General features: G+C 35.8%; 1 protein-coding gene across 1 annotated transcript in view; it reads right to left on the bottom strand.

Moving 5' to 3' along the window:
- The window catches only part of PPP3R1 (protein phosphatase 3 regulatory subunit B, alpha), a 38,585-nt gene that overhangs the window by 23,326 nt on the left and 2,963 nt on the right, over positions 1-12,296 (bottom strand). The gene's annotated exons all lie outside the window — the stretch shown is intronic.

Genomic DNA, 12,296 nt, shown 5'->3' on the forward strand with positions numbered 1-12,296 from the left:
TCTTGCCTTAAATCAGCTGCCTTAAAAATCACTGTTGTTTTGGTGTCTCTCTCTCAATACAGCTGCTCTCAGATAATAACAACAACCTTCACCCCCACTCCTCTTTGTTCCTCCTTCCAAATATCTTCTGTAGAGTGAATTTTCAATAAAAAAAAAAAACCATGTCCCCTGAAGACAGAATTACTCATTCTTTAAAAGGCAAATACATTGTATAAAAAATTCCTAAGACAGTTGGGGGGCAATAGTCAGGTATCATTCAGGACTGTGATACTGTTTTATATTCAGCATTCTGTATTTGCATCAATCTGATAAGGCTGCTTGCAAGGAACCATCCATTGTCTTGAAACCCCTTAAGTGTTGCACATAATCCTCACTTTGAAAAACAAAATGTTGCCTAAACCAATTCCTCAGAATTTTCCAGTGTTATTGGATCAACAACTTATAATGAGGACATGAGGACATTTACATTTTTCACATTCCACACATGAAAACAAAAAGGTCCTCCTCAGGAATATACACTAGTTACAACCTATAAATAATTGTTACTACGTATTTCTCTTTCCACAAGAAGTGGGGAACTGATTAAGAATTTTAGATCCTTGCTTCTTGTTAGTATCTCTGCTTTACCTAAGTATATTTCTACTCATTTAATCACTTTTCTATATTAAAGATTAATTCAGGTAAACCAGCCTGAAATGTCTGCATTTGCACGTGAGTGTAAAGAACAGTAGTATATAATTATTCTTAAACTGGATTTCCCATCTAAGTATCAGATTTCTCTTCGGAGACTTATTTTAGCACTACATACTGTTTCAGAAAAAAAAATCCAGATATTCTTATTGTTCCTCACTCAGTTCCTTCCTTACCCAGTTAGCTTTACTTAACAAAAAGAATTAACCTGTTACAATGCTTATCCATGGACAATTTCAAATTAACTTTAAGTGATTCAGTGACATAAAATCTATAATTAACGTAGAAATCCTAAAGTCATTCCATAAAATCCACAGAGCTAAGATTCACATTAAAACCAAATTAAAGTTACTTAAAAAGCAATTCAAGCTCTTGTAATTTAAATTCCACTTCCCTCCATACAACAACCAAGCGATCTCCCATATGTCTAGCTCCACCACTAGGTAGGAATGAAGTCTCTTCAGAAGAAATCCAAGGTAAGATTTATTAAAGAAAGTAGGACCCCGTACCAAAGAATTTTACCCACTATAGCCATTCAAGGACAAATCTTATTTTTATATATACATATACATAAACACACACACACACAGTGTGTGTGTGTGTGTGTGTGTGTGTGTTTGTGTGTGTGTATGTGTGTATACATACTAATACTATCCAGACTTTCTTATAATTTGTTTTCCTTTCCACAATTCTTAATGGACTACTTGAAGCTAGTAGGCTTACCTCCATCCTTTGCCTTTAAAATAATCCAGTTCACTATCATAATGTAAAACAAACTCTTACCTGTTACCCCAATAAAATAAAACAGTCTTAACTACTCTGCTAAAGCTTAGTAAAGTGGGGGTAATCTGGGCCTATGGGGAGAGGCTAATCTACAAGGACAGGGGGACCACCAAGATCTCCTTCTGGATTTCTTCCTCATATGCTTCCCAGGTAGGAAATATCCCTCCATCTAAACACACAGAACAGGTATTCGGATCAAAGCAAGCAGTCTTTAAAATAGCATTCTAAGTCTTTAAGATAGAGATAATCCAGAGTTTTATAAATCAAAATTATTATTTTGAATTGTACACAGAAAACTCCTGGAAGTCAGTGCACAGTTTATAGAACCAATGCCACATGGTTGAATTGGCTCTTATTTGTCAACCAGCAAACCACCACAATCTCCATCCTATTTTTATGGAGCCTTGAAAGACAGTCTCAAATAAAATACATTGCAGTAATCAGTTTTCAAACTGATGATAGCATACATTAATGACACAAGATAATTCTATCCAAAAAAGGGATGGCAAGTAGTTTACCAACCAAGGCCAGTGTCCAAGCAGTAACTATAAGTTCATGAGGGTCCCCAAGTCACATATCTGCTCTTTGGGTGGGGGGGAGGGGGTGTAATCTGTTTTGAGTTAATGAAGGAGCAGACTTTGTGCCACTTGGTCCCTGAAAGAATAGTATTTTCATTTTGCATAGGATTCAATTTACTTGAGGACTTTTAGCAATCTCTAACTTGGCCCAAGGTAAAGATATATAATTTAGTATCATCCTCACAATAATATACTAAATTGATGGAGAATCTCTCCCAATAGTTTCATATACCGGTAGATATTTAAAACCATGATAGAAGCAAGCCCCAAGGCTACTTACTCAAAATTCAGGAAAAACCAGAGCCGTTGTAAAATAGTACCACCTATCTACCACCATTGCATTCAGTTTAGGATACAATGGTCAATGACACAGAATATCATACTGTTTCTTTCCCTCCACATATTGACAAAGAACCTAGACCTCTCAACTGAATCTGCCCTCACAGATTCCAATCATAAGAGAACATGAGCAATTTTATCAGTGAAATGTTTATCACAGTAGCCTATAAAATCATTCTTGCCAACAAGAAGCCACTTTAAACCGTTCCACCAGGTGACATATGGTTATTATAGCATTAATGGCATTAAGAGCATAGAAATATTGGTAATTTACTAGACTTACCATTACGGTACACTGAAGAGCCAGCTGAGACTGGTAAACAAATTGGTAAGCAATTCTACCCAAGGATTCTTGTATTGCTGAATTCCATAGTTTAATGAGATATGGTGAAGAACTGCATACCAGATTGGAAAAATCTTCAAATATCATTTGAAATGAGTTATATCCATAAAAAATATATAGTAACTCCCCATCTTGAGATTACAGGTGCTGATGAGCTACTTATTACCCAGGTAATGATCTAACCACGATATAGGATCAATCATAGTAACTTCCACTTTCAGATCATAACCCAACTGCTCAAATTAAATACCAGAATGGATTTGGCCTTTTATTTTCTAAGAAAACCCCATGACTGGTATGAAAGGCATAAATTTCTTTCACAGATTTCTTCCAAAGACACGGAGACCAAAGTCCTCCTATATCAAATGCTAGGAAGAATTCAACACCAGTCCTACTGAGTGACTGAGGAAAGCACTATGCTGGGCAGCACACCTACAGAATCCCTAACTGTTTCTACAGCTCAGAGGCAATCGTACCCAATTATCCAAATTAAAGGCCCCTAGTCACTATCAATCTCTTACAGAATCATTACATTCACAAACATCTTCAGGAGTTGCAACTGAAGTATCTAAATCTTGGAGTACAAATATCAGACAGCGTATCAAGATACAATTGATAGGCTTACCCATAGCAAGATACAATTAAGGAAGAAAAAATTATACAAACCTCAGTAGAGACTTCAATGAAGTGTTAGAATGTGAGGATTAAGGGTAAAGTACAGAAAAGTTCTTCCAGCTCTCATTTATTCACTACATTAAGATAGTTTATTTCAACATTTTGATTTTTTCCCCAGGCTTGTTTCAGCCAGGGTTAAGCTACCATTAAAGTAATGGTAAAGTAATGGAATAACTTCTTTCTTATTTTAACTACTTATATCTAGCATTCCATCCAGTAGTTTCCCAACATCCCCACAATCTTTCAACAGAGCAACTTTGCTGCCTTGTCCTACCCCATGTTTCAGTAATGCATGCCAAGTCCATTTTCTCACTGATAATAAGGTCATGGATGAGAATGTTTTTATTACATAAAGACTGCTACCCCACAACAGTAACCTGAGACCAAGGCACCTAGGAATCCAGCCTCCCAAACCCAAGGTACACATATTCAGGCTGAACCTGCCAACCCAATTAACCCTATCATATCTTCCTCTCTCCATCAATGTACCTTCATGGTCTCCTAGCAGGAACTTTACAGACCCCAACTATGTTTCCCCTTGTCATTTAAACCACAAGTAACTATTACTCCAAGCCAGTTATCTTTCTATCCTAATTTTCCCTATCTTCAGCCTCTGATCTCCAACTTTTTATCACTATCAAACCCACCCCACATGGGAAAAAAATCCTATATCTTAGACCTCTGATTTCCCTAAACTGTCGATACCAAAATATCCACAAAATGCAACCAATGATAAGCTATATTCCCCATACTCCCACTTCATAAACAGATTGCTTCTCTCCCCCAATCACTAGCTGGAACTGCAAACTCAGTAATATTTACCAAGTTTAGGTACAGTGTGCAGCCAAGGAACCATATTCTAAAACCAAAACATAGGTGAGCTATCATAAGCCCCCCCTCTCTCAAGTGTCTCTTTGATGGAAGGGATGATGCCATCACTTTGAACTGTATCTTTTCTTGAAGAAGCCTTCTCTCAATCCAGCTATTATTAGACAATTTGCACCCAGACTCCAAGATTTTTCCCCTTGGGATAATATTGGAACATCAGCTGCAGAAAGTCTTAGATGAATCTCACAGTTGCTCCAATGTAGGGTTCCATAGGATACAATTCTCTCCCCATGTTATTTAGTTTTTAGGTAAAAGTGCTGGGGAATGTAAATTATACTTTTATTTCATCACATATCACAAATACATTTTATCAAAATAAAAACATATCAAATCAATCTTTATTGTGATTAGAGGGCAGCATAAAGGATTGATGAATAACATTAAGTAGATTATATATAATAGGGGAGTATAAATGTATTATATACAATAAAATATCTAAAAATATAAAGCATATTGATATAAAAAGTAAATATAGAAATCTAAAAGAAATTATCTGAAAAGTAAAAAACGTGCATGTGTGTGCACTCAGACCCATACAGAGAGGTATAGGAGATTGTGTATATAAAATGTGAGAGTGTATATCTATAACTAATATGGCAATCTGTACACTGAGTCTAATTTATAGTGCTGGATCAAATTCTGAATGCTGTTGCACAGAATCTAGCAATGTGATATGCTGTGTCAGGGTTAACATTTGAAAATAATAAAGAAGGGCAAAATTGTTCCATTTACCCTGAATATGTATGTAGTAATGCTGGAATGAAGTCAATGCAAATGTCTCTATAGTCGGAGCACTGGAGAGGCACATGTTCCATTTGTTCTATATGTTTAAAGTCACAAGAATATTGCCGTACTGGACAAAGTACATAATCTTCCTGTAATTATTCTGAAGAATGGCTGAGAAGAAACGTGCCAGAGTGAAGCCATTCTGTGCATAGGGATTTCCCATCTTAAATATGCTCAATACCCAATGTACTGGCAAAAAAGATTGGGGCCTAGGCTAAGTCAGTTTGATGTTCTACATCTATCACATACTGTTTGATAAAGCATTTTGCTCTCATCATAACCTTTAAAAAGAAGACTGAGATTTTAGTTGCCACTGCCTGTTTCCATATACAATGGTAGTCATCAGTCAGTTAGTTGGGCAATAACAAAGAGAAAGAAAATACTATAATGTGTGCCTATAATTAAGCATGGCCTAGGCTCCACTTCGACAAAGGCTGTCTTCTGTTGCTAGCTGGCACTAGAGGGACGAAGAGACTTTGAGAGCTGCCCTTAGAAATTTGGCTAGAAGAAAAGTCTAGTGATGCAATGTTGGACAAGGGGGCCCACTGGCATCAGAAAAGCTGTACTAATGGGCTGGTTTGAATACAGGTAGTCCTCAACATACAACTACAATTGAGCCCAAAATTTCTATTGCAGTTGTTAAGTGAATTTTGCCCAATTTTACGATCTTTCTTGCCATAATTGTTAAGTGAATCTGGCTTCACCATTGACTTTGCTTGATAAAAGGTGATCACATGATCCTGGGACAATGCAACCATCATAAATATGAGTCAATTGGCAAGCATCTGAATTTTGACCACATGATCATGGGGATGCTGCAAGCATGAATGGTCATAAGCTACTTTCTAAGTGCAGCTGTAACTTTGAACAGTCACTAAATGAAGTGTTGTAAGTCAAGGACTACCAGTAATTTGAGAGACAGGTATATAATGACTACCTCTTCTTAAATACTTTTTATTTAAGAATAGCAAATGAAGTCAATGCTTTTCAGCAATATGGTATTCATAGTGTTTTCTATTGCTTGCAGAATGAAAAACTATCTTTAAGTCTTGAAATAGGAAACCAGCTTAATCTATGCCCCAGGAATGTTCCTTGGGTCTTTTGGCAAAAGCTATTACTTTGGTTTTCTGATAACTGCCTTCCAGCTGATCTTGTTTGCAATAATGTTCTTGAGTCCTCAATTCTTAAGACCAATAGGCGTTCTTGAAAGTATACTGCTCAAAAAAATAAAGGGAACACAAGCAGAAGACATCCGAGATCTGAATGAATGAAATAGTAGCCTTATTAAATACTTTGCTCTTTACATACAGTAGTTTATACACTGGTCAAACAACTAAAGGGAATACAAAACTACTGTATGTAACGAACAAAGTATTTAATAAGGCTATTTCATTCATTCAGATCTCGGATGTCTTCTGTTTGTGTTCCCTTTATTTTTTTGAGCAGTGTATCATTGCCTCATTTGCATAGAATCCAAATGTGTCTTCCAGCACATTTGGCAGAGTGAAAGTCTGTATTATGGAGATGAATACAGAAGTTAAGCAGGAGTGGGCCAATATAAATGAAATCTTTAAAAAATGTTTTTGTATTACAGGTAATTCTTGACTTACGACTGGTCACTTAGTGGCCATTTCAAGTTACAATGGACTGTGTTCCCCACCCACCCTACATTCATGTAACTGCATTTTGGATCCTTGGCAACTCTCTGAACCACATTTACAGCCATTTGCAGCGTCCAGCGGTCACATAGCCATGATTTTTGACACTTTCACTGGAAACCAGTATTTACTTCCAGTTTCTGGCAAAAAAGTGCCCCAAAGCAAAAAAATGAGTTTGCTTAACAGCTGCAAAATTGTGAGCTCATTTACATTTTTCAATCAAGGAATACCTGTATTAACATTCTTTACACACTGAAAAAACAAAATACCATTTTTTTCCTTTCTGATATAATCTATCTGTATTATATACAAAGATGGCATAACTTCCCATTATAGGGACAAAGAGATCCTTAGATTCACAAAAATTTAATTTTCAGTACAGAAAATGCTTAGTTGGCCTAGCTGTGGGTTCTGTATAAAGACTGTCTACAATTCAATAAAACAAATTTTTGGTGATATTTAAATGTGGAACAACTTGTTCCCACATATAAGAATCATTGCCTTCCTACCCAGTTTGCCAGAAAAGGTGAAAACCTGGCTCTGGAAAAGAGCATTTGGGGAATATTAGGTTTTTGTTTATGATCTACTTTTGATGGCTTGTTGCTATTGTTTTTTTTTTAATTTTTAATTTATTTCTTTACAACAAAATATTTATTCACACACAGATCGCGACGGGAGCTTTACACAGTATATTAACTTCAGTCAAGATATACAAATAAAAAAATAAAATCTACACTAACTTTATCTTTTTTATTCTATTATTCAACCAGATATACCATTGGTCCCAACATTGAAAATATACGGAATCCTTTTGATCTCTCAGAATTTTTGTTAACTTGTCAGCTTCCGCATATTCGACAATTTTTCCCAAAATCAAATCTTCAGCCGGTAGGTCTTTCCCCTTCCAATGTTGAGCAAAACATATTCTTGCTGTGGTTGTGATATACGTTGGCTGTTGCTATTGTTAATAGGTATTGTTACTGCTTTGGGTTGCGTTTAATGTTTATTTCTGTTGTAATGCTTCCTGAAGACATTTTCTAGCAAGGCAAATTAATATTTATGTTTCAAAGCAAAATTTGAAATTTATAAAGCAGCAGCAGCAGCAAAAAATGCCACAGGGAATTCAGAGCCATAACTGTTCATAACCTACAAATATCTTATATATCAGAAAATATGATGCTGATTTGGACAAGTGAAATAAAGCAAAACCATTCCCTCCCTAATTACCTATATGGGGAAGTAAGAAGCATTGTTTTATAATTCTGCACTAACAACCTCATGTGTATATTTTAATCCATTTAACTCTACATAAAGGGGTTGTTCTTTTTAAAGTTAGCCAAGCTGTCTCCAGTACTAAAAGAATTCATACTTCAAAGAAATGGTGTCTAGTTTCAACGTTTAAAACAATTATTTAGAAAAATTATTAGTACTCAACTGTATGGTAGCAACACAAGGAATAAAGGCTGTATCCTTAAGTCTAATTTCTACATATGTTGTCACATCTCAATAATGGCAATTTTCACCCACCAAAACTATGACAGATCCCTTTTCAGATTTCCTGTGTACTGACATGGTTATTTTATTTTATCTACGACAGAAATGCAATGAATCCTTAGATCCTTTGCTCAATATTGTAAAAAAAGAAAAACTGATAAGTTAAACCCCCTCCCCCAAATTCTGACCTGAAGAAAAGATTTAAAACTCATAGTTGATTATTATATGGGATACTAGTGGAGCCTTACAGTAACCTAACTGCAAGTGAAAGAATATAGTTCAAGTTCTTTTAAGATGGATTGTGCAGGCCTCTAGATAGGTATGTAACACAGCTTTAGGACTAGAACTAGGAATTACAAGGATAGAAGCCAGGATTTGCATCATTATTTTTAATTACTGTCTAAACTTCTCTTTAACCCAACTAGGCTGACATCCCTCTTTAACAGAAGTAACTTTCGGTCTACCTAGAAGATACCCATCAAAGAAAAACTGGCAGCCTATGGCTTCTCTAGTGAGGCAATACAAAGGATATGATATGACCAAAAAAAAGCTTACTGTATTTATTTAATGTATTTAAGCTCCATGTAGAGTACATGGTAGTACTCCAAATTGTAGGTGACTCAGGTATGGTGACTATGAAAGGGAACACTAGTCCAGAAATGTGTGTAATAGGCACACACCTCACAGTTGTGCAAAAGTCCTCATGATTATATTGAGTCACAAGTCCAGATAATTCTCCATATTACACATCAGTTCTGTCTGGTGATAATTACCACAACCACTACCAACTATGCTAAGTCTCCAAGAACCTCTGAACCAAATACCACTCCATCTTGTCAAGGTTCAGTTTTAGCCTGTTGATCCTCATCTAGGCCTCAACACCCTCCAGGCACCATAAAAAGGCAGTTGTGGCATGGCTCAACTCACCACAAGCAGAGATGTAAAACTATCATCAGCATACTGATGATGTCTTACCCATGCTGATAGGCGATCTTAACTTCATGTAGAAGTGAAACAGAAGCAGAGAAAGCACTGACATCTGCAGAACCCCGTGAAACAGAAGCCAAGGGTCCAACCTCTCACTGCCAATTAGCATCGACTGAATATGGCTTCAGGCGAAGGAAGAGAACCAGGACAACTCCCAGCCTCTTGAGTCATTCTAGAAGGATACCATGGTTTATGGTATTAAAAGCTGTTGAGAGATCAAGTAGAGCAGGGACAGGTGCACCAACCCATCCTGCTCCCTCCAAAGATTACCGAAAAACATAACCAATACCATTTCTTTCACACATCCAGGCCTGAATCCTAATGGAAAAGGGTGCAAATAATCAGTTTCCTGCAGAATCCTCTGGGGCTACAGCATGATCACTTTCTCAATAACTCTTTCTCTATATATAGACAACATCCTTACATTCGTACAGAAAAGAGAAGATGTTAGAACATAGAAAAGGTGCTTTGAAATATTATATTTTATATAATATTTTATAATACTGATGGTAGTTGAGCCTAAAAAGCAGTGAATTCCAGCTTTTATATACCATTTCCCCAAAAATAAGACATCCCCCGATAATAAGCCCAATTGGGCTTTTGAGCGCATGTGCTAAAACAAGCCTACCACGCACCCCAAAATAAGACCACTTCCCTGAAAATAAGGCCAAGTACTTATTTTGGGGCTCAAAAAAATATAAGATAGGGTCTTATTTTCGGGAAAATATGGTAGTATATACTTTTTTATATAATATAATATTATATATTATTATATATATATATAATATAAATACAAAATATACCATGATTGGTAAGAGAATCCATTTTCCCCAATTGGTGTTTTTACCAGAAAACAGAAATGCCAGAAACTGGCAAAAAAGTTGCAAATTGCAGTCATGTGACAGCAGGATGCTGCTAATGGCCATAAAGGTGAGCCAGTTGCCAAATGCCCAAATGTAATCACAGGACCACAGGGAGAGTTGTGGCTGTTATAACTCCAAAAACAGATCATAAGTAGTTCTGAGGCGGTCTGTTACAACTTTGAATGATTGTTAAGTGACAAGACACAAGACATCCTCGTAGCAGCTAGACAAAAGTCAAGGATTAGCTATGCAATTCTATATATAAATAATATTCTCTACTAATAAAATCAAAGATTATGTAATTTAGATTACAGTTTTTAATGAACTACAAATATTAATACTTTTACTGCATATCACTCACTACTCCTGGTAGAAAGCTCCTACAGAAATACACAAATAATTCCTTATTCCATTATACACACAATATGAAATCACAGCTGCCAGTTAGCCGTTGGCCTTCATTCACACCAAGTTCTTCCCAAGAATCTAGGATGTTGTAATGTATTGGCAGATCATATGTGCAGATCCAAATAGTGTGGCCTTTTGTGATTGACAGATGGAAACTTTGGTCAATGCCCAGATTTTTAAGTGTCATCTAAGACTTTCTGGTATGGCACCTAATGTGCCAATAACCACTTGGAGTGGCCAGTTTATGCCATGATTTTTTAACTTAAATTTTCAGATCTTGATATTTTGTGATCTTCTCCAGTTATTATTCCATTATTATATTAAACATATTTTAATGAAGTTAAGGTAATTTTATAAAATCAACACTTGTAACAGAATGAATTTTCAAAACTTTTCTACAGAATCAGCCAAACTGTTAAGAGTTGACCCAATTCCTTTTAATTGCTATGTACAGGAAAAAAGGGAAGAATAGTAGAATCTCCAATAAATGTTTGCACATTTTAAAATATAACTGAATGTATTTCCTTGCTGTTGAAGGGCATAGCATCTTAAATATTTTAAGTACAGATTTTCTAAACTAGAAAACAAGGGCAATGGAGAATGAAGATTCAGTTTCTTACTATTAGTTACATCAGAGAAAGTTTCTATAAAGCAAAGTTCTATGCACAATACATACAAGGTAATCTTAATATTTATGTGTGTTTTTCATGAGAATATCTGGATACATACAAAATATCGTAGTCTGAGTGATAGGAACATATGATGTCCTGGCAAGAGAAATAAACTTTGAAAAATCAAATTGTGCAGCTAATGAACATATTCTCTTCACACACACACACACACACACAATTTTAAAAAAGATTGCTAGAAAGTCACAAACCATGCAACTATAAAACATCCACATCCCTAAAATAGAGAAAAATACAATTTGATCTTTTTGTAATCACTGAAGTAACTTATACTGGGCCAAAGTCATAAATCCATATGTTGTTTTAACCATTTAGTCCTGTCTGGCTTTTGGCAACTTTATAGGCAAGTGCCTTGCGTAGCTTCTTTCAATTGTTGTTCAACTTTGTATCAGATTTGATGTTATCAAGCCAGCATGTTCTTTCTTGCCCCTTCTTCTTGTTCCACTAACCATTCCTAGCATCATTTTCTTCTCCAATGAATTGGTATGCATGGCATGGCCAAAGTAAATCAAACGTAGTCTTATGATTTTAGCTTCTAGTGATGTGTCTGGTTTTATATGATTTAACACCTCTGTTAATTACTCTGGTTGACCATGGTATATGCATAAATCCATATAGAACTCATCTTTTAGTTCTACTCCAGGCCTCCATTCAATGATGGGTACTGAAAAAAGGTATATATTACCAAATACCTAGCACTTTTAAGTTCTAAATAACAGCAGTGATCATCACTTTCTATAACATAGCAAATGGCTTTAGGAGCCTATTGAAACAAATCATCTTTCTGTAAAATATATATACTACCTGGATGTGCTTATTCCCCTAAAGAGCCTAATAAACACAAATATAAGTTAACTTACTTCTAAATTTGGTAGAAAAACTCATGGCAAAAAAATCTCCTCTCTTGGTTCTTAACTCTTATGTAGACTAACATCAAGGTTGACTCAGCCTTCCATCCTTTCTAAGGTAGGTAAATTGAGGACCCAGTTTGTGGGGGCAATAAGCTGACTTTGTATAAAATATACAAAAGTATGAAGGCTATTACTTAACGCATTGTAAGCCGCCCTGAGTCTCCAGAGAAGCGCGGCATATAAATCAAATTAAAAAAAAAAAAC

This window comes from Pantherophis guttatus, chromosome 1 (genome assembly GCF_059756535.1).
Source record: "Pantherophis guttatus breed Tessera chromosome 1, ASM5975653v1, whole genome shotgun sequence".
Taxonomy (NCBI): Eukaryota; Metazoa; Chordata; class Lepidosauria; order Squamata; family Colubridae; genus Pantherophis; species Pantherophis guttatus.